The 20,654-nt window shown below is 43.1% G+C and overlaps 4 non-coding genes across 4 annotated transcripts; all 4 read left to right on the forward strand.

Annotated features, from left to right (window-relative positions):
• The first annotated feature begins 7,798 nt into the window (after window positions 1-7,798).
• On the forward strand, window positions 7,799-7,963 carry LOC147086899 (U1 spliceosomal RNA). The gene has a single exon (XR_015075754.1). It is a non-coding gene; the product is annotated as a U1 spliceosomal RNA (small nuclear RNA).
• Window positions 7,964-12,859: 4,896 nt separating this feature from the next.
• LOC147086900 (U1 spliceosomal RNA) lies at window positions 12,860-13,023 on the forward strand. Its single transcript, XR_015075762.1, has one exon. It is a non-coding gene; the product is annotated as a U1 spliceosomal RNA (small nuclear RNA).
• A 3,217-nt stretch (window positions 13,024-16,240) lies between these two features.
• LOC147086901 (U1 spliceosomal RNA) lies at window positions 16,241-16,404 on the forward strand. Its single transcript, XR_015075763.1, has one exon. It is a non-coding gene; the product is annotated as a U1 spliceosomal RNA (small nuclear RNA).
• Window positions 16,405-19,622: 3,218 nt separating this feature from the next.
• Window positions 19,623-19,781, forward strand: LOC147086902 (U1 spliceosomal RNA). Its single transcript, XR_015075765.1, has one exon. It is a non-coding gene; the product is annotated as a U1 spliceosomal RNA (small nuclear RNA).
• Window positions 19,782-20,654: the final 873 nt, after the last annotated feature.

Consider the following 20,654-nt stretch of genomic DNA (forward strand, 5'->3'; position numbering starts at 1 on the left):
TGGAATATTGGTATAAGGGAAGTAGAATATCCAGGCTGCCTGGCAGAAGACTGATCGATGAAGCGATTGTTCCCATTGGAAGCAGGAAGGCAGCAGCAGTATACTCACCACTGTTCATTTCACGGAATCAAGGACTGCATTTTTAAACAATAGATAAGTTTCCAAAAATTAAAATCTGCTCAAGCCCCTGGGTGGGCTCGAACCACCAACCTTTCAGTTAACAGCCGAACGCGCTGGCCACGACATCTCCGACGGTTAATTAGAACGACGAATCATCTCACTTGCTGCAAAATCGGTGCCTCTGCTGTGTGCTTTGCTGTGAACGGTCTGGTATATAATCACTTGTGTTCCGGTAGAATAGTTCCAATTGCAAAGTGTGTTTTCGCTGTCTTTGTCGCGCAATGGGCCAGCGCATTCGGCTGTTAACTGAAAGGTTGGTGGTTCGAGCCCACCCAGGGACGTGAGCAGTTTTTAATTTTTGCAAACATACCTATTGTATAAAAATTGATTCTTTGATTCCTTGAAATGAATAGTGGTGAGCATACTGCTGCTGCCTTCCTACTTCCAATGGGAACAATCGCTTCATCGATCAGTCTTCTGCCAGGCAGCCTGGATATTCTGCTTCCCTTGAACCAATATTCCAAGTGCAGCGTTCTTGCAATGAAAATCGAGCAGGAAAGTTGTCCACTATAGATAATCTATTCTGAAAACCCTTCCCTACACTTTCCTACATTTTACACTTATATGGATAAGAAAGGAAAGCATGAAACAATAACAATTGCCAGACAACTTCAGCTTCCTTGCATCGCACCGCACCCTGATCACGTGACAACAACCAACCAATCACATACAGCGGCGCGAGAACGCCCCCATTTGAATGTGTCCAATCAGGGCTGTAGCTGTTCAGTCTTTGAGTACATTCCTAACGGAGATGGATTTGTCCATTACGGAAATCAAGGTATATGGGGCTAGGTCGGTATTTTCAGTTGAGGCACAGGATCAGCCATGATTTATCGAATGGCGGAGCAGGATCGACGGCCGCATGGCCAAATCCTGCTCCTATTTCTCATGACCTAATGTACCGATCTTTGCCGGCGGTGTTGAGAACTGTGGCTCGTCTGGCTTAGTTCATTAAAGAAGCATCGCAGTAGGAAGCAGCATCAACTGGGAGATGGCTGAGTGGATGACATGCATTTTCTTCCATGGGTTGCAAAATAAATATTTTCGACGGCTAAAACATTGCTTTCCCGGTTTCAAGAGCATTTAGCAATGTGGTATAGTATTCTCCTGTGGCCTAGGCCTCTCGTGATGCCGTGATGTAATAACGTGGTGAAGTGCTTGTTTTACTTTCTGCTTGAACCGTTGTTTGATTGTAGCTTTGAATCTCTGCACAGGAACCAAAAGGCTGCAGTTAAAATTAAGTAAAATCCGGACGATTTGGGATGACAGCCTCGTTGCCGGAGTTTGACAGGATTCGAACCTGCGCGAGTAACCTAAACCATCATCCTAACCACTCGGCCACAACTACACCGACGCTGCCTTGAACACACGCTGCTTCTCAATTGCTGCAAAATCGGTGCCTCTGCTGTGAACGCTCTGGCACATAATCACTTGGGATCCTGTGGAATAATTGTGATGGAGCAGCTCAATCCTCAGCCCCTGATTGGACACATTCAATGGGGGCGTTCTTGCGCCGCTGTATTTTATTGAATGGTTGTTTTCACGTGATCAGTGTATGGGGCAATGTAAGGAAGCTGAAGTTGTCTGGCAATTTTTATTGTTTCAAGCTTTCCGTTCTAATCCATGTAAGTGTAAAACTGAGGAAAGAGTAGAAAAGGGTTTTCAGAATGGATTGTCAACTGTGGCTGATTTTCCAGCTGGATTTTCATTGCAAGAAAGCTGCACTTGAAATGTTGTTTTCCTGAATGAGCTGTTTGGACACCATTTATCTCTCTGCTGCTGTGTGATAAAGGGCAGTTACCAAGATTACCTGTAATCATCTGGCAGTATTCTCTGACTATATTCGCTGTGCATTTATGCATTTCTCCACTTCCACTGACGAAGGAGCAGCGCTGCGAAAGCTTGTAATTTCAAGTAAAGCTGTTGGACTATAACCTGGTGTTGTGTGATTTCTTACATTTGTCCACCCCATTCCAAGACCGGCATCTCCACATCATCTAAGCTTCTCAACGACTCATTCTTTACAAGTAATTTCCCCTTCATTCAGAAAGTGCTGCTGTTTTCTCATGTCGACTCTGCTAAAATATTGCAAATTATAATGATATACCCTTTCACAAAACGCTGCAATAATAAAGAGCCGGACATGCATATTTACATATAACCCTTAAAAGGAAACGAATGATCCCTCAGTAACTTTTCTTCAGGCAACGGAAAGTTTTCTGGAAATTAATCTCTCCTTCTATGTATTGCATCTGAAGTAAATGTTTGTCTTATCTTCATATGAACAATAATTCGGAATCTGATGTGTTTGAAAAAGCAATTATCAACTTTTGCCCATAAAGTCCGAAAGGCATAGGGACATAGTGAGGTTTTGGCCCATCAAGTCTTCAACACTTGTCACATTCACTCACTGTGGTTGAAATATTTCACCAATAAACCTACCTTCTTTTGTTTAAGCGGGTTTCACATTGTTGTCTTATAATAGTCCTGTGAAGTGTCTTGGGATGTTTTAACTATGTTAAAGGCGCTATATAAATACAAGTTGTTGTTGTCGTTTGCAATCTTTCTCACTCTTTTCAGTGTGATCATTCGGTATAATAATAGTGATTAAATGATATAAGGGAAAGCCACATTAAATGCTTAGAGAAGGAGGTGGATATCATGTCCCTTTATGTTGTTATATGTAAGGGAGACACCGGAAATATTGAAGTATTCGAGCCAACAGTTCAGCAATCCTAACTTCCTCCAGCATGGTCAGTACTTGCAGTAAGGCTTTGTTCCATTTCAGTCTTGCCGTAAATCAAAATGATGTCCTGTAGCAGGGAATATCACCAGGACCTTCTAATAACCGTGGCGTTTTCCTGAGCAAACAACATTAAAGGGCTGTCCTATGATGAGAAATGGGCCTATACTCTCGGGAGTTTAGAAGAATGAGAGGCGATCTCATTGAACCATACAAGATTCTGAAAGGGATTGAAAGGGTAGAGGCTGAGAGGTTGTTTCCCTTGGCTGGAGTGTCTAGAACTTGGGGGCATAGTCTCAGGATAAGGATTAGGCCATTTAAGAAGGAGATGAGGAGGTATTTCTTCACTCAGGGGGTTGTGCATCTTTAGAATTCTCTGCCCCAGAGGGATGTGAATGCTGAGTGTTTGAGTATATTCAAGGCTGAGATAGATAGATTATGACGGCTCAATGGGACGCATGGCTCTAACCACAAGCACTCATCAATACATAATGAATAACAGAAAATGGTTACTTCTCCAATAACCCTGCTGCCCGTATTGTGACTCGCACCAAGGCTCCTTCACACATCACCCCCTGTGCTCGCTGACCTGCATTGGGTCACGATCCAGCAACGCCTCGAATTTAAAATTCTCTTGTTTTGAAATCCCTCCAACAGCTCGCCCCTCTATTTCCCTGTAACCTCCAAGCAATACACACTACAACCAATACACACTTTAAGGCAACGCAGAAACGCAGTGTGCTGCAGGTCCCGTGCATCCAGTGAGCTGGCATTTAAAGAGAAAATACGTGCACGTGCTGAATTTTGAATAGGTCGCACAGCCCGTTGACGAGGCCGGGCAGGCCAAAGAAACAAATTAGAGGGACCATTGCCTATAACTCTCCGAGATCATATAATAGAATGGTTGCAGCACAGGAGGAGGCCATTCGGCCTGTCGAGCCCATCCCGGCTCACTAAAACAGCACTTGAGCTAGACTCACTCCCCCACCCTTTCCCCGTAGCCCTGCAATTTTTTTCCTTTCAGGTCCATATCCAATTCCCTTTTGAAAGCCACAATTGAATCTGCCTGCAGCATCCTTTCAGGCAGTGAAATCCAGATGCTATCCACACGCTACATAATCAATTTTCCCTCATGTTGCCTTTGATCTCTGTGCTCCTGCAATTCGGGCCTTTTGCTTCACCTTTGACGGGCGTGCTTTCAGCTGCCTAGGCACTAAAATCAGGAAATCCCTCCCGAAACTGCGCCACTTCTCTGCCTCTCCTCCTTTAAGATTCTCCTTAAAACCTAACTTTTCGACCAAGCTTTTGGTCATCTGCCCTAATATCTCAAATGCAAAAGCAATATACTGCGGATGCTAGAAATCTGAAATAAAAACCGAAAATGCTGCAAATACACAGCAAGTCCTGCAGCATTTGTGGAGAGAGTAACAGAGTTGTTGGAGAGAAGAGCAGAACTTCATCAATATGGGCATTCTTAAAAGAGAAGTGGCAGTGAATTAAACAGTAATACAGTTCTTACGAAGGGTCATCGAACTGAAACTTTAACCATGTTTTTCTCTCTCCACAGATGCTGGCTGTCCTGCTGAGCATTTCCAGCATTTTCTGTTTTTATGTCCTAATATCTTCTTGTGCGGCAGGATGTGAATTTTGTTTGATAACGCTCCTGTGGAGTGCCTTGGGACGCTTTACTACATTAATGGTGCTATATAAATACAAGATAACAAGTCAATAAGGAGAAACTGTTTCCAGTGTCAGTTACAGGGGCAACAGATTTAAGAAAATTTGCAAAATAACCAATAGGATGTTTCCCCACCTCCCTCTCGAGGTGAAAAAAGTGATGCAGAAAATAGTTGTGAGTGCCTGCAATGCTCTGCCTGAAAGGGTGGTTGAAGTGAATTGAATAGTAATGTTGAAAAGGTAAATTGGATAATCTTTGAAGGTAAAATCATTGCAGGGATTTGGTGAAAGAACAGAGGAGTATGATTAATTGGATAGCCCTTTGAAAGAGCCAGCAGAGGTACGATGGGCTGAATGACCTGGTTCTGTGCTGTATCATTTTTTCTGTAGTTAACAAGGTTAAACATTTTGCCGAAGTGCAGAGTTGGCAGGCAGCTTTGAAAATCTGGTTGTACGCGATGAGGAATTGTAAGTGTGAATAAGTTTTGATTTTTTGTGGAAAAATATGTAATTTCTCAGTTGTAAGGATGAATATAAATGTGAGCATAAAGTGGGAATACGCAAGAGGCCCGAATTGCAGAGCACAGAGATAAAAGACAACATGAGAGAACTTTTTTTACGATGAGTGTGGATAGCATCTGGAATTCACTGCCTTAAAATGTGCTGGAGGCAGATTCAATTGTGGCTTTCAAAAGGGAATTGGATATGGACCAGAAAGGAAAGAAATTGCAGGGCTACGGGGTAAGTGTGGAAGAGTGGGACTAGCTGAAGTGTTGTTTCAGAGAGCCGGCACGGGCTCGAAAGGTCGATATGGCCTCCTTATGTGCTGCAACCATTCTATTATATGATCTCGGAGAGTTGTAAACATTGATCCCTCTAATTTGTTTCTTTGGCCCGGCCGACCCGTCAACGGGCTGTGAGACCTATTCAAAATTCAGCAGATGCATGTTCTTTCTCGTTAAATGCCGGCTCACCGTATGCGTGGGACGTGCAGCACGCTGCATTTCTGCGTGGCCTTAAAGTGTATATTGGTTATAGTGTGTATTGATTGGAGGTTACAGTGAAAGGGAGGGGCGAACCCGTGGAGGGATTTCAAAACTAGTGAATTTTAAAATCGAGGCGTTGCTGGACCGTGACCCAATGCAGGTCAGCGAGCAGAGGGGGTGATGAGTGAACGAGACTTGCTGTGAGTCATGATATGCGCAGCAGGGTTTTTGGCGAAGTAACCCTTTCCGTTTCTTCTTTATTTATTGATGTGTGCGTGTGGTTAGAGCAGGAGTAGGCCATGCATCCCCTTGAGCCATCAAAATCTTTTGATCACAGCCTTGAATACACTCAAACGCTCAGCATTCATAGCCCACGAGGGCAGAGAATTCCAAAGATGCACAACCCTCTGAGTAAAGAAATTCCTCCTCATCTCTGACTTAAATGGCCTACCCCTTATCCTGAGACTATGCCCCCTAGTTCTAGACACTCCAGCCAAGGGAAACAACCTCTCAGCATCTACCCTTTCAAAGCCTTTCAGAATCTTGTCTGGTTCAATGAGATCACCTCTCATTCATCTAAACTCCCGAGAGTATAGGCCCATTCTAGGCCATAGGCCATAGACCATAGAGTTATACAGCACAGAAAGAGGCCGTTCGGCCCATCGTGTCTGCGCCGTCCATCAAGCCCTGTCCAATATAATCCCATTTTCCAGCATTTGGTCCATAGCCTTGTGTGCAATGGCATTTCAAGTGCTCATCCAAATGCTTCTTGAATGTTGTGAGGGTTCCTGCCTCTACCACCCTTTCAGGCAGTGAGTTCCAGATCCGAACCACCCTCTGGGTGAAAAAGTTCCTCCTCAAATCCCCTCTAAACCTCCTGCCCCTTACCTTGAATCTATGCCCCCTTGTTATTGAACCCCCTACTAAGGGGAAAAGTTCCTCTTTAACTACCCTATCTATGCCCCTCATCATTTTGTACACCTCAATCAGGTCCCCCCTCAGCCTTCTTTGCTCCAAGGAAAACAACCCCAGCCTGTTTAGTCTTTCTTCATAGCTGAGGCGCTCCATCCCAGGTAACATCCTGGTGAATCTTCTCTGCACCCTCTCCAAAGCAATCACATCCTTCCTATAGTGAGGCGACCAGAACTGCACACAGTACTCCAGCTGTGGCCTTACCAGCGTTTTGTACAGCTCCATCATAACCTCCCTGCTCTTATATTCTATGCCTCGGCTAGTGAAGGCAAGTATCCCATATGCCTTTTTAACCACCTTATCTACCTGTTCTAAACAACTTTTCATCATAGGGCAGCCCTTTGATGTTGTTTGCAAAGGAAAATGCCACAGTTCTTAAAAGGTCCTGGTGATATTCCCTGCTGCAGGACATCATTTTGATTTAAGGAAAGACTGAAGCAGAACAGGAGAATGCCTTATTGGAAGCAATGACCGTGCTGGAGGAAGTTGGGTTTGCTGCACTGTTGGCTCGAAAACTTCAATATTTCCAGTGACTCCCTTACATATAACAACATTAAGAAACATTTATTTTCCACCTCCGTCTCTCAGCTCTTAATGTGGCTTTTCCTTATATCATTTAATCACTATGAGGACAATGATCAGACTGAAAATAAAGAGAAAGATTGCAAACAACAACAAATTTTATTTCTATAGCGTCTTTAACGTAGTAAAAAAGTAAATAAGACAAAAAATGTGAAACCCGCTTAAAAAAAAGAAGGTAGGTTTATTGGTGTAATATTGCAACCACAGTGAGTGAATGTGACAAGTGATGAAGTCTTGCTGGGCCAGAACCTCACTATGTCCCTTTCGGTCCTTATGGGCAAAACTTGAAAATTGCTTTTTCAAACACAATGGATTCGGAATTATGGTTCATGTGAAGATATGACAAACATTTACTTCAGATGCAATAAATATAAGGAGAGATTTATTTCCAGAAAACATTCTGCGGCCGTAAGAAAGTTAGTGAGTGAGCGTTTGTTTCATTTTAAGGGAAATGAGCGAATATGCATTGCCGGCTCTGCATTATTGCAGCGTTTTGTCAAAGGGTACAGCATTATATATTGCAATATTTTAGCAGAATCGACAGGAGAAAACAGCAGCACTTTCTGAATGAATGGACATTGTGATTTAAAAAAAGGTCTCGTTGAGCCGGTAAGAGGCAGTGGAAGATGTGGCGAGGCAGTGTGTGCACCTGGAAAACTTACTTACCTGGCAGGGGAGAAACCATGATCAAGAAGGTAGTTTTGCCAGGGTGAGGTTAGCTCATTGTACTTCGGGTGTACTGACGCCTGTGATGTCCCCAAATGCGGGATACTCGACTGCAAAATTTCTGATAGCCGGGCACTGCGTTCGCGCTCTTCACTGGCTTTGCAATTAAAGTTAGATTTTGCAACTGACCTCTCAAATGCACAGTTATTTTGCTTTCAATCCTAACTTTGCTTTATTCCCGATAGAGGGAGCTGTGACACAAAACGGCCTTTCTCCAAAACACAGCGTATTCAAATTGACTCATAAGCGATTCCCAAAGCTCACATTTCAATTTCTCTCTACGCTCACGTTGATATTTATCCTGACAACTGAGAAATTACATATTTTGCACAAAAAATCTAAAATTATTTACACTTACAAGTCCACACCGCTTACAACCAGATTTTCGAACCTGCCTGCCAACTCTGCATGATGGCAAAATATTTAACCTTCTTAACTGCAGAAACATTGATACAGCACAGAACCAGGTCCATCGTATCTCTGCTGGCTCTTTCAAACGGCTATCCAATTAATAATAATCCTCTGTTCTTTCACCAATTCCCTGCAAAAATTTTACATTCAAATATTATCCAGATTACCTTTTCAACATTACTATCAGTTTGCTTCAACCACCCTTTCCGGCAGAGCATTGCAGGCACTCACAACAATTTTCTGCATCACTTTTTTTCACCTTCTCGAGGGGGAGGCGGGGAAACATCCTACTGGTTCTTTTGCAACTTTTCTTAAATATGTTGCCCCTGTAACTGACACTGGAAACAGTTTCACTATATTGACTTGTTATCTTATATTTATATAGCACCATTAATGCAGTAAAACATCCGAAGGCACTCCACAGGAGCATTATCAAACAAAATTTCACACACTGCCGCACAAGAAGATATTAGGACAGAAAAACAGAAAATGCTGGAAATACTCAGCAGGTCAGGCAGCATCTGTGGAGAGAGAAAAACAGAGTTAATGTTTCAGGTCGATGACCCTTCGTCAGAACCGCATTACTGTTTAATTCACTGCCACTACTCTTTTAAGAATGCCCACATTGCTGAAGTTCTGCATCTTCTCTCCAACAACTCTGTTACTCTCTCCACAGATGCTGCCTTACTTGCTGTGTATGTGCAGGATTTTCGGATTTCATTTCCGATTTCCAACAGCCACAGTATTTTGCTTTTGTACTTGAGATATTAGGACAGATGACCAAAAGCTTGATCGATATGTTAGGCTTTAAGGAGCGCCTTAAAGGAGGAGAGACAGAGAAGTGGCGCAGCTTCGGGAGGGAATTCCTGATTTTGGGGCTAAGCAGCTGAAAGCACGCCCATCAACGGTGAAGCAAATAAAATAGGAATATGCAAGAGGCCCGAATTGCAGGAGCACAGAGTTCAAAGGCAACATGAGGGAAAATTGTTTCTGTTGCGTGTGGATAACATCTAGCATTCACAGCCTGAAAGGGTGCTGCAGGCAGATTCAATTGTGGCTGTCAAAAGGGAATTGGATATGTACCTGAAAGGAAAAAAATTACAGGGTTACAGGCAAAGGGCGGGGGAGTGGGATTAGCTGAAGTGCTGTTCCAGAGAGTCGGCACGGTCTCGACAGACCGAATGGCCTTCTTCTGGGCTGCAACCATTCTATTATATGATCTCGGAAATTTGTAGGCAATGGTCCCTCTAATTTGTTTCTTTGGCCCGCCCGACCCCGTCAACGGGCTGTGCGACCTATTCAAAATTCAGCACGTGCATATTTTTTTTCTTTAAGGCTCACCGGATGCACGGGACCTGCAGCGCACTGCGTTTCTGCGTGGCCTTGAAGTGTGTATCCGATGAACATAGGGTCTGATGAAAGGGTGGAACTGAAAAAATCAGTATTTGTAGGGAAATTGTGTTAGGAAAATTGATGGGACTGAAGGCCGATAAATCCCCAGGGCCTGATAATCTACATCCCAGGGAACTTAAGGAAGTGGCCCTAGAAATAGTAGATGCATTGCTGGTCATCTTCCAGAACTCGATAGACTCTGGAATGGTACCCATGGATTGGCGGGTAGCTAATGTTACCGCACTATTCAAAAAAGATGGTAGAGAAAAGGCGGGGAATTATAGACCGGTAAGCTTGATATCGGTAGTGGGGAAAATGCTAGAGTACTTTATAAAATATGTAATAGCAGAGCACTTGGAAAGCAGTGACTGGATCAGACAAAGTCAACATGGATTTACAAAAGGTAAATCATGCTTGACTAAACTACTGGAATTTTTTGAGGATGTAACTGGTAAAATAGATAAGGGAGAACGAGTGGATGTGGTGTATTTGGACTTTCAGAAGGCTTTCGATATGGTCCCGCATAAGCGATTAGCGTGCAAAATTAAGGCACATGGGATTGGGGGCAAGGTATTGACTTGGATAGAGAACTGGTTGGCGGACAGAAAGCAAAGATTTGGAATAAATGGGTCGTTTTCCGAGTGGCAGGCAGTGACTAGTGGGGTACCGCAAGGTTCGGTCCTAGGACCCCAGCTGTTTACAATATATATTAATGATCTGGACGAGGGAATTGGATGTAATATCTCCAAATTTGCAGACGACACAAAGCTGGGGGGGAGGGTATGCTTTGAGGAGGATGTCGTGAAACTCCAGCACGATTTGGACAGGCTGGGTGATTGGACAGAAACATGGCAAATGCACTATAATGTGGATAAATGTAAGGTTATCAACTTTGGTGGCAAAAACAGGAAGGCAGATTAATATTTGAATGGTAATAGATTGGGAGAAGGGGAAGTGCAAAGAGACCTGGGTGTTCTTGTACACCAGCCGCTGAAGGTAAGCATGCAGGTGCAGCAGGCGGTTAAGAAGGCAAATGGTATGTTGGCCTTCATAGCAAGAGGGTTCGAGTACAAGAACAACGATGTCTTGCTGCAGTTGTGCAGGGCCTTGGTGAGACCACACCTTGAGTATTGTGTGCAGTTTTGATCGCCTTACCTGAGGAAGGACGTTCTTGTCATGGAAGGAGTGCAGCGAAGATTCACCAGGCTGATACCTGGGATGGCAGGAATGACGTATGAGGAGAGATTGTGTCGATTGGGCTTATACTCACTGGAGTTTAGAAGATTGAGAGGGTATCTCATCGAAAACTATAAAATTCTGTCAGGCCTGGACAGACTAGATGCAGGAAGGATGTTTCTGACGGCCGGGGAGTCCAGAACCACGGGTCATAGTCTAAGGATAAGGGGTAAGCCATTTAGGACTGAAGTGTGGAGGAATTTCTTCACCCAGAGAGTGGTGAACCTATGGAATTCTCTGCCGCAGCGGGCGGTGGATGCCAGTTCATTAAGTATATTCAAGAAAGAGTTGGATATATTTCTTAAGTCTAAAGTGATCAAGGGATATGGGGAGAAGGCAGGGACCGGGTCCTGAATTTGGATGATCAGCCATGATCTAATTGAATGACGGAGCAGGCTCGAAGGGCCAAAAGGCCTACTGCTGCTCCTATCTTCTATGTATGTATCTATGTATGTATTGGTTGTAGTGTGTATTGGTTGGAGGTTACAGGGAAAGGGAGGGGCGAGCCCGTGGAGGGATTTGAGAACAAGAGAATTTTTAAATCGAGGCGTTGCTGGACCGTGACCCAATGCAGGTGAGCGAGCACAGGGGGTGATGGGTGAGCGAGACTTGGTGCGAGTCCCGATACGGGCAGCAGGATATTTGGAGAAGTAACCCTTTTCTGTTACTTCTTTATGTATTAATGAGTGCGCGTGGTTAGAGCCATGTGGCCCATTGAGCCGCAATAATCTATCTATCGCAGCCTTGAATATACTCAAACACTCAGAATTCACAACCCTCTGAGTCAGTGAATTCCAAAGATGCACAACCCTCTGAGTGGAGAAATTCCTCCTCATCTCAGCCTTAAATGGCCTAACCCTTATCCTGAGTCTATGCCCCCAAGTTTTAGGCACTCCACCCAAGGGTAACAACCTCTCAGCATCTACCCGTTCAATCCCTTTCAGAATCTTGTCTGGTTCAATGAGATCACCTCTCATTCTTCTAAACTCCCGAGAGTATATCACCATCTCTCATCATAGGACAGCCCTCTCATGTTGTATGCTCAGGAAGACGCCACGGTTATTCGAATGTCCTGGTGATATTCCCTGCTACATGACATCATTTTGATTTAAGGCAAGACTGAAAAGGAACAGGAGAAAGCCTTACTGCAAGCACTGACCATGCTGGAGGAAGTTAGGATTGCTGCACTGTTGGCTCGAATACTTCAATATTTCCGGTGTCTCCCTTACATATAACAAGATCAAGGGACATTTATTATCCACCTCCGTCCCTAAGCTCTTAATGTGGCTTTTCCTTATATCATTTAATCAGTATGATTATAATGAATGATCATACTGAAAGAGTGAGAAAAATTGCAAACGACAACAACAACTTGTATTTATATAGCGCCTTTAACATAGTTAAAACGTCCCAAGACACTTCACAGGACTAGAATAAGAAACAATGTGAAACACACTCAAACAGAAGGAGGTAGGTTTATTGGTGAAACATTTCAACCACAGCGAGTGAATGTGACAAGTGATGAAGACTTCATGGGCCAAAACCTCACGTTGTCCCTATCGGTCTTTATGGGCAAAACTTGAAAATTGCTTTTTCAAACACATCAGATTCCGAATTATTGTTCATGTGAAGATAAGACAAACTTCAGATTATTACTTCAGATGCAATACATATAAGGAGAGATTTATTTCCAGAAAACTTTCCATGGCCTGAAGAAAAGTTACTGAGGGAGCGTTCGTTTCCTTTTAATGACAATAGGCAACTATGCATATCCGGCTCTTTGTTATTGCAGAGTTTCGTCAAAGGGTATATCATTATATACTGCAATATTTTAGCAGAATCGACATGAGAAAACAGCAGCACTTTCTGAATGAAGGGGAATTTTGATTTAAAAAATGTGTCATCGAGACAGTAAGAGGCAGTGAATGATGTGGCGAGCCAATGTATGGAAAGCATCTTTACTTGGCAGTGGAGAGACCATGATTATGAAAGTGGTTCTCCCAGGCTGAGGCTAGTCCATCGTACTTTGGGTGTGCTGACGCATGCGATGTCCTCAAATGCGGGTTACTCGACTGTAAAATTTGTGGTAGTGGTGGACTGCATTCGCGCTCTCTCCTGGCTTTACAATTAAAGTTATATTTTCAACTAAGCTCTCAAATGCGCTGTTATTTTGCTTTCAATTTTAACTTTGCTTTATTCCCGACAGAGAGAGTTGTGATGCAAAAGAGCCTTTCTCCAAAACACAGCCTTTTCAAATTGACTCATAAGCGAATCCCAAAGCTCACATTTCAATTTCTCTCCACGCTCACGTTGATATTCATCCTTACAACTAATAAATTACATATTTTGCGCAAGAAATCTAAAATAATTCACTTACAAGTCCACACCGCGTACCACCAGATGTTCAAATCTGCCTGACAACTCTGCACTTTGGCCAAATGTTTAACCTTGTTAACTACAGAAACAATGATACAGCACAGAAACACGTCATTCGGCCCATCGTTCCTCTGCTGGCTCTTTCAAAGGGCTATCCAATTAATCATACTCCTCTGTTCTTTCACCAAATCCCTGCAATTATTTTACCTTCAAAAATTACCCAAATTACCTTTTCAACATTACTATTCAATTAGCTTTAACCACCCTTTCAGGCAGAGCATTGCAGGCACTCACAACAATTTTCTGCATCACTTTTTTCACCTTCTCGAGGGGGAGGTGGGGAAACATCCTACTGGTTCTTTTGCAAATTTTCTTAAATCTGTTGCCCCTGTAAATGACACTGGAAACAGTTTCTCCTTATTGACTTGTTATCTTGTATTTATATGGCACCATTAATGTAGTAAAACGTACCAAGCCACTCCATAGGAGTGTTATCAAACAAAATTTCACACCCTGGGTCACAAGAAGATGTTAGGACGTAAAAACAGAAAATGCTGGAAATACTCAGCAGGTCAGGCAGCATCTGTGGAGAGAGAAAAACAGGGTTAACGTTTCAGGTCGATGACCCTTCGTCAGAACTGTATTACAGTTTAATTCACTGCCACTTCACTTTTAAGAATGCCCACATTGAAGAATTTCTGCTCCTTGCTCGAAAAACTCTGTTACTCATTCCAAAGATGCTGCCTGACTTGCTGTGTATTTGGAGCATTTTGTTTATTTTTTTCAGATTTCCAGCATCCGCAGTATTTTGCTTTTGTATTTGAGATATTAAGACAGATGACCAAAAGCTTGGTTGAAAAGTTATGTTTTACGAAGCGTCTTAAAGGAGGAGAGACAGAGAAGTGACGCAGTTTCGGGAGGGAGTTCCTGATTTTAGTGCCTAGGAAGCTGAAAGCACGCCCGTCAACGGCGAAGAAAATAAAATAGGAATACGCAAGAGGCCCGAATTGCAGGAGCACAGAGATCAAAGGCAACTTGAGGCAAAATTGTTTATGTAGCGTATGGATAGCATCTGGAATTCACTGCCTGAAAGGGTGCTGGAGGCAGATTCAATTGTGGCTTTCAAAAGGGAATTGGATATGGACGTGAAAGGAAGATATTTACAGGGCTACGGGGAAAGGGTGGGGGAGGGAGACTAGCTGAAGTGCTGTTTCGGAGAGCCGGCAGAATCTCGGCAGGCCGAATGGCCTCCTTCTGTGCTGCAACCATTCTATTATATGATCTCGGAGAGTTGTAGGCAATGGTCCATCTAATTTATGCTTTGGCCCGCCCGGCCCCGTCAACGGGCTGTGCGACCTATTCAAAAATCAGCACGTGCACGTTTTTTCTCTTTAAATGCCGACTCACCGGATGCACGGGCCCTGCAGCACGCTGCGTATCTGCGCCGCCTTGAAGTGCATATTGGTTGTAGTGTGTATTGGTTGGAGGTTACAGGGAAAGCGAGGGGTGAGCCCGTGGAGGGATTTGAACACAAGAGAATTTTAAAATCGAGGCTTTGCTGAACCGTGACCCAATGCAGGTGAGGGAGCACAGGGGGTGATGGGTGAACGAGTCTTGCTGCGAATCACGATATGGGCAGCAGGGTTTTTGGAGAAGTAACACTTTTCTGTTACTTCTTTATGTATTGATGAGTGCGTGTGGTTAGAGCCATGTGGCCCATTGAGCCGTAATAATCTATCTATCTCTGCCTTTAATATACTCAAACACTCAGCATTCTCATCCCTCTGGGGTAGAGAATTCCAAAGATGCACAACCCTCCGAGAGAATAAATTCCTCCTCATCTCAGTCTTAAATGGCCTAACCCTTATCCTGAGTCTATGCCCCCAAGTTCTAGGCACTCCAGCCAAGGGAAACAACCTCTCAGCATCTACCCTTTCAATCCCTTTCAGAATCTTGTCTCGTTCAATGAGATCACCTCTCATTCTTCTAAACTCCCGAGAGTATATCACCACCTCTCATCATAGGACAGCCCTCTCATGTTGTATGCTCAGGAACACGCCAGTTATTAGAATGTCCTGGTGATATTCCCTGCTACAGGACATCATTTTGATTTAAGGCAAGTCTGAAATGAAACAGGAGAAAGCCTTACTGGAAGCACTGACCATGCTGGAGGAAGTTAGGATTGCTGCACTGTTGGCTCGAATACTTCAATATTTCCGGTGTCTCCCTTACATATAACAAGATAAAGGGACATTTATTATCCACCTCCGTCTCTAAGCTCTTAATGTGGCTTTTCCTTATATCATTTAATCACAAAGATTATACTGAATTATCAGACTGAAAAGAGTGAGAAAGATTGCAAATGACAACAACAACTTGTATTTATATAGCGCCATTAACATTGTTAAAACGTCCCAAGACACTTCACAGGACTATTATAAGACAACAATGTGAAACCCACTTAAACAAAAGAAGGTAGGTTTATTGGTCAATTATTTCAACCACAGTGAGTGAATGTGACAAGTGATGAAGACTTGATCGGCCAAAACCTCACTATGTCCCTATCGGTCTTTTTGGGCAAAAGTTGAAACTTGCTTTTTTAATCACATCAGATTCCGAATGATTGTTCATATGAAGATATGACAAATATTTACTTCAGATGCAATACATATAAGGAGAGATTTATTTCCCGAACACTTTCTATGGCCTGAAGAAAAGTTACTGAGGGAGAGTTCGTTTCCTTTTAAGGGTGATATGCAAATATGCTTGTCCGGCTCTTTATTATTGCAGCGATTTGTCAAAGGGCATATCATTATATATTGCAATATTTTAGCGGAATCGACATGAGAAAACAACAGCACTCTTTGAATGAAGGGGGAATTTTGATTTAAAAAATGAGTCATTGAGACAGTAAGAGGCAGTGAATGATGTGGCGAGGCAATGTGTGCCGATGGAAATTATACTTACCTGGCAGTGGAGAAACCATGATCATGAAGATGGTTTTACCACGATGAGGTTAGTCCATTGCACTTCGGGTGTGCTGATGCCTGCGATGTCTTCAAATGCGGGATACTCGGCTGCAAAATCTGTGGTAGTGCAGGACTGCGTTCGCGCTCTCACCTGGCTTTATAATTAAAAGTTAGATTTTCAACTAGCTCTCAAATGCAGTGTTGTTCTGCTTGTAATATTTTGCTTTATTCTCCACAGGGTGAGCTGCGATACAAAAGGGCCTTTCTCCAAAACACAGCCTATTCAAATTGACTCATAAGCGATTCCCAAAGCTCACATTTCCATTTCTCTCTACGCTCACGTTCATATTCATCCTTACAACTAAGCAAATACATATTTTGCACAAAAGATCAAAAATTATTCAGACTTACATGTCCACACCGCGTACAACCAGATTTTCAAATCTGCCTGCCAACTCTACACTTTGGCCACATGTTTATCCTTGTTAGCTACAGAAACAATGATGCAGCACAGAACCAGGACATTCGGCCCATCGTACCTTTGCTGGCTCTTTCAAAGGGCTATCCAATTAATCATACTCCTCTGTTCATTCACCAAATCCCTGCAATTATTTTACCTTCAAATATTATCCATATTACCTTTTCAACATTACTATTCAATTTGCTTCAACCACCCTTTCAGGCAGAGCATTGCAGGCACTCACAACTATTTTCTGCATCACTTTTTTTCATCTTCACGAGGGGGAGGCGGGGAAACATCCGACTGGTTCTTTTGAAAATTTTCTTAAATCTGTTGTGCCTGTAACTGACACTGGAAACAGTTTCTCCTTATTGACTTGTTATCTTGTATTTATATAGCACCATTAATGTAGTTAAACGTCACAAAGGCACTCCACAGGAGCGTTATCAAACCAAATATCACACCCTGCCGCACAAGGAGATATTAGGACATAAAAACAGAAAATGCTGGAAATACTCAGCAGATCAGGCAGCATCTGTTGAGCGAGAAAACAGGGTTAACTTTTCAGGTCGATGACCCTTCGTCAGAACTGTATTAGTGTTTAATTTACTGCCAGTTCTCTTTTAAGAATGCCCACATTGATGAAGTTCTGCTCTTCTCACCAACAACTCTGTTACTCTCTCCACAGATGCTGCAGGACTTGCTGTGTATTTGCAGCATTTTCGGTTTTTACGTCAGATTTGCAGCATCCGCAGTATTTTGTTTTTGTATTTGAGATATTAGGGCAGATGACCAAAAGCGTGGTCGAAAAGTCAGGTTTTAAGGAGCATCTTAAAGGAGGAGAGGCAGAGAAGTGGCGCAGTTTCAGGAGGGAATTACTGATTTTAGGGCCAAGCAGCTGAAAGCATGCCCGTCAACGGTGAACCAAATAAAACAGTAATATGCAAGAGGCCCGAGTTGCAGGAGCACAGAGATCAAAGGCAACATTAGGGAACATTGATTATGTAGCGTGTGGATAGCTTTTGGAACTCACTGCCCGAAAGGGTGCTGGAGGAAGATTCAGTTGTGGGTTTCAAAACGGAATTGGATATGGACCTGAAAGGAAAAAAATTGCAGGGCTACGGGGAAAGGGTGGGGGAGTGGGACTAGCTGAAGTGCTGTTTCAGAGAGCTGACACGGGCTCCACAGGCCGAATGGCCTCCTTCTGTGCTGCAACCATTCTATTATATGATCTCGGAGAGTTGTAGGCAATGGTCCCTCTAATTTGTTTGTTTGGCCCGCCCGGCCCCGTCAACGGGCTGTGCGACCTATTCAGAAATCAGCACGTGCACGTATTTTCTCTTTAAATGCTGGCTCACCAGATGCACGGGGACTGCAGCGCGCTGCGTTTCTGCGCGGGCTTTAAGTGAGTATTGGTTGTAGTGTGTATTGGTTGGAGGTTACAGGCAAAGGGAGGGGCGAGCCCGTGAGGGATTTGAAAACAGTAGATTATTAAAATCGGGGCGTTGCTGGACTGTGACCCAATGCAGGTCAGCGAGCACAGGGGCTGATGGGTGAACGAGACTTGGTGCGAGTCACGATATGAGCAGCTTGGTTTTTGGAGAAGTAACCCTTTTCTGTTACTTCTTTATGTATTGATGTGTGTGTGTGGTTAGAGCCATGCGGCCCATTGAGCCATAATAATCTCTCTATCTCAGCATTGAATATACTCAAACACTCAGCATTCACATCCCCCTGGGGCATAGAATTCTAAAGATGCACAACCCTCTTAGTGAAGAAATTCCTCCTCATCTCGGTCTTAAATGGCCTAACCCTTACCCTGAGACTATGCCCCCAACTTCTAGACACTCCAGCCAAGGGAAACAATCTCTCAGCATCTACACTTTCAATACCTTTCAGAATCTTGTATGGTTCAATGAAATCACCTCTCATTCTTCTAAACTCCCGAGAGCATAGGCCCATCACTCATCATAGGACAGCCCTCTCCTGCTGTTTGCTCAGGAAAACTCCACGGTTATTAGAATGTCCTGATGATATTCCCTGCTACAGGACATCTTTTTGGTTTAAGGCAAGACTGAAATGGAACAGGAGAAAGCCTTACTGCAAGCACTGACCATGCTGGAGGAAGTTAGGATTGCTGCACTGTTGCCTCGAATACTTCAATATTTCCGGTGTTTCCCTTACATATAACAACATAAAGGGACATTTATTAACCACCTCCGTCTCTAAGCTGTTAATGTGGCTTTTCCTTATATCATTTAACGACTATGCTTATACTGAATGATCATACTGAAAAGAGTGAGAAAGATTACAAACGACAACAACAACTTGTATTTATATAGCGCCTTTAAAATAGTTAAAACGTCCCAAGACACTTCACAGGACTATTATAAGACAACAATGTGAAACCCGCTTAGACAAAAGAATGTAGGTTTATTGGTGAAACATTTCAACCAGTGTGAGTGAATGTGACAAGTGATGAAGACTTGATGGGCCAGAACCTCACTATGTCCCTGTCGGTCTTTATGGGCAAAAGTTGAAAATTGCTTTTTCAAACACATCAGATTCTGAATTATTGTTCATGTGAAGATATGACAAATATTTACTGCAGATGCAATACATATAAGGAGAGACTTATTTCCAGAAAACATTCCGTGGCCTGAATAATAGATACTGAGGGAGCATTCGTTTCCTTTTCAGGGCAACATGCAAATATAAATGCCTGGCTCTTAATTATTGCAGCGTTATGTCAAAGGGTATATCATTATATAATGCAATATTTTAGCAGAATCGACATGAGAAAACAGCAGCACTTCCTGAATGAAGGGGGAATTTTGGTTAAAAAAAATTAATCGTTGAGACGGTAAGAGGCAGTGAATGATGTGGCAAGGCAATGTGTGCCAATGGAAAGCATACTTACCTGGCAGGGGAGAGTGACCATGATCATGAAGGTGATTTTTACAGGACGAGTCTAGCCCATGCATTTCGGGTGTGCTGACGCCTGCGATGTCCTCAAATGCGGGATACTCGACTGCAAAATTTGTGATAGTGAATACTGCGTTCCTGCTCCCCCCTGGCTTTACAATTAAAGTTAGGCTTTCAACTAAGTTCTCAAATGCACTGTTATTTTGCGTTCAATGTTAACTTTGCTTTATTCCCGGCAGAGGGAGCTGTGATACAAAAGGGCCTTTCTCCAAAACACAGCCTATTCAAATTGACTCATCAGCGATTCCCAAAGCTCACATTTCAATTTCTCTCTACGTTCACATTGATATACATCCTTACAACTAAGAAATTACATATTTTGCACAAAAAATCAAAAATTATTTGCACTTACAAGTCCAAACCGCGTACAACCCGAATTTCAAATCTGCCTGCCGAATCTGCACTTTGGCAAAATGTATAACCTTGTTAACTACAGAAACAATGAAACAGCACAGAACCAGGTCATTCTGCCCAACCTACCTCTGCTGCCTGTTTCAAAGGGCTATCCAATTAATCATATTCCTCTGTTCTTTCACTAAATCCCTGCATTTATTTTCCCTTCAAATATTATCCAAATTTACTTTTCCACATTACTATTCAATTTCTTCCACCACCCTTTCAGGCAGAGCATTGCAGGCACTCACAACAATTTGCTGCATCACTTTTCTGCACCTTCTCGAGGGCGAGGCGGGGAAACATCCTACTGGTTCTTTTGCAAATTTTCTTAATTCTGATGCCCCTGTAACTGACACTGGAAACAGTTCCTCCTTATTGACTTGTTATCGTGTATTTATATAGCACCATTAATGTAGTAAAGCGTCCCAAGGCACTCCACAGGAGCGTAATCAAACACAATTTCACACCCTGCCGCACAAGAAGTTATTAGGGCATAAAAACAGAAAATGCTGGAAATACTCAGCAGGTCATGCAGCATCTGTGGAGAGAGAAAAACAGGGTTA

The sequence above is a fragment of the Somniosus microcephalus genome, unplaced genomic scaffold, assembly GCF_052327205.1.
Source record: "Somniosus microcephalus isolate GS21.2 unplaced genomic scaffold, FLI_Smic_1.0 unresolved_chr7, whole genome shotgun sequence".
NCBI classification, from domain to species: domain Eukaryota; kingdom Metazoa; phylum Chordata; class Chondrichthyes; order Squaliformes; family Somniosidae; genus Somniosus; species Somniosus microcephalus.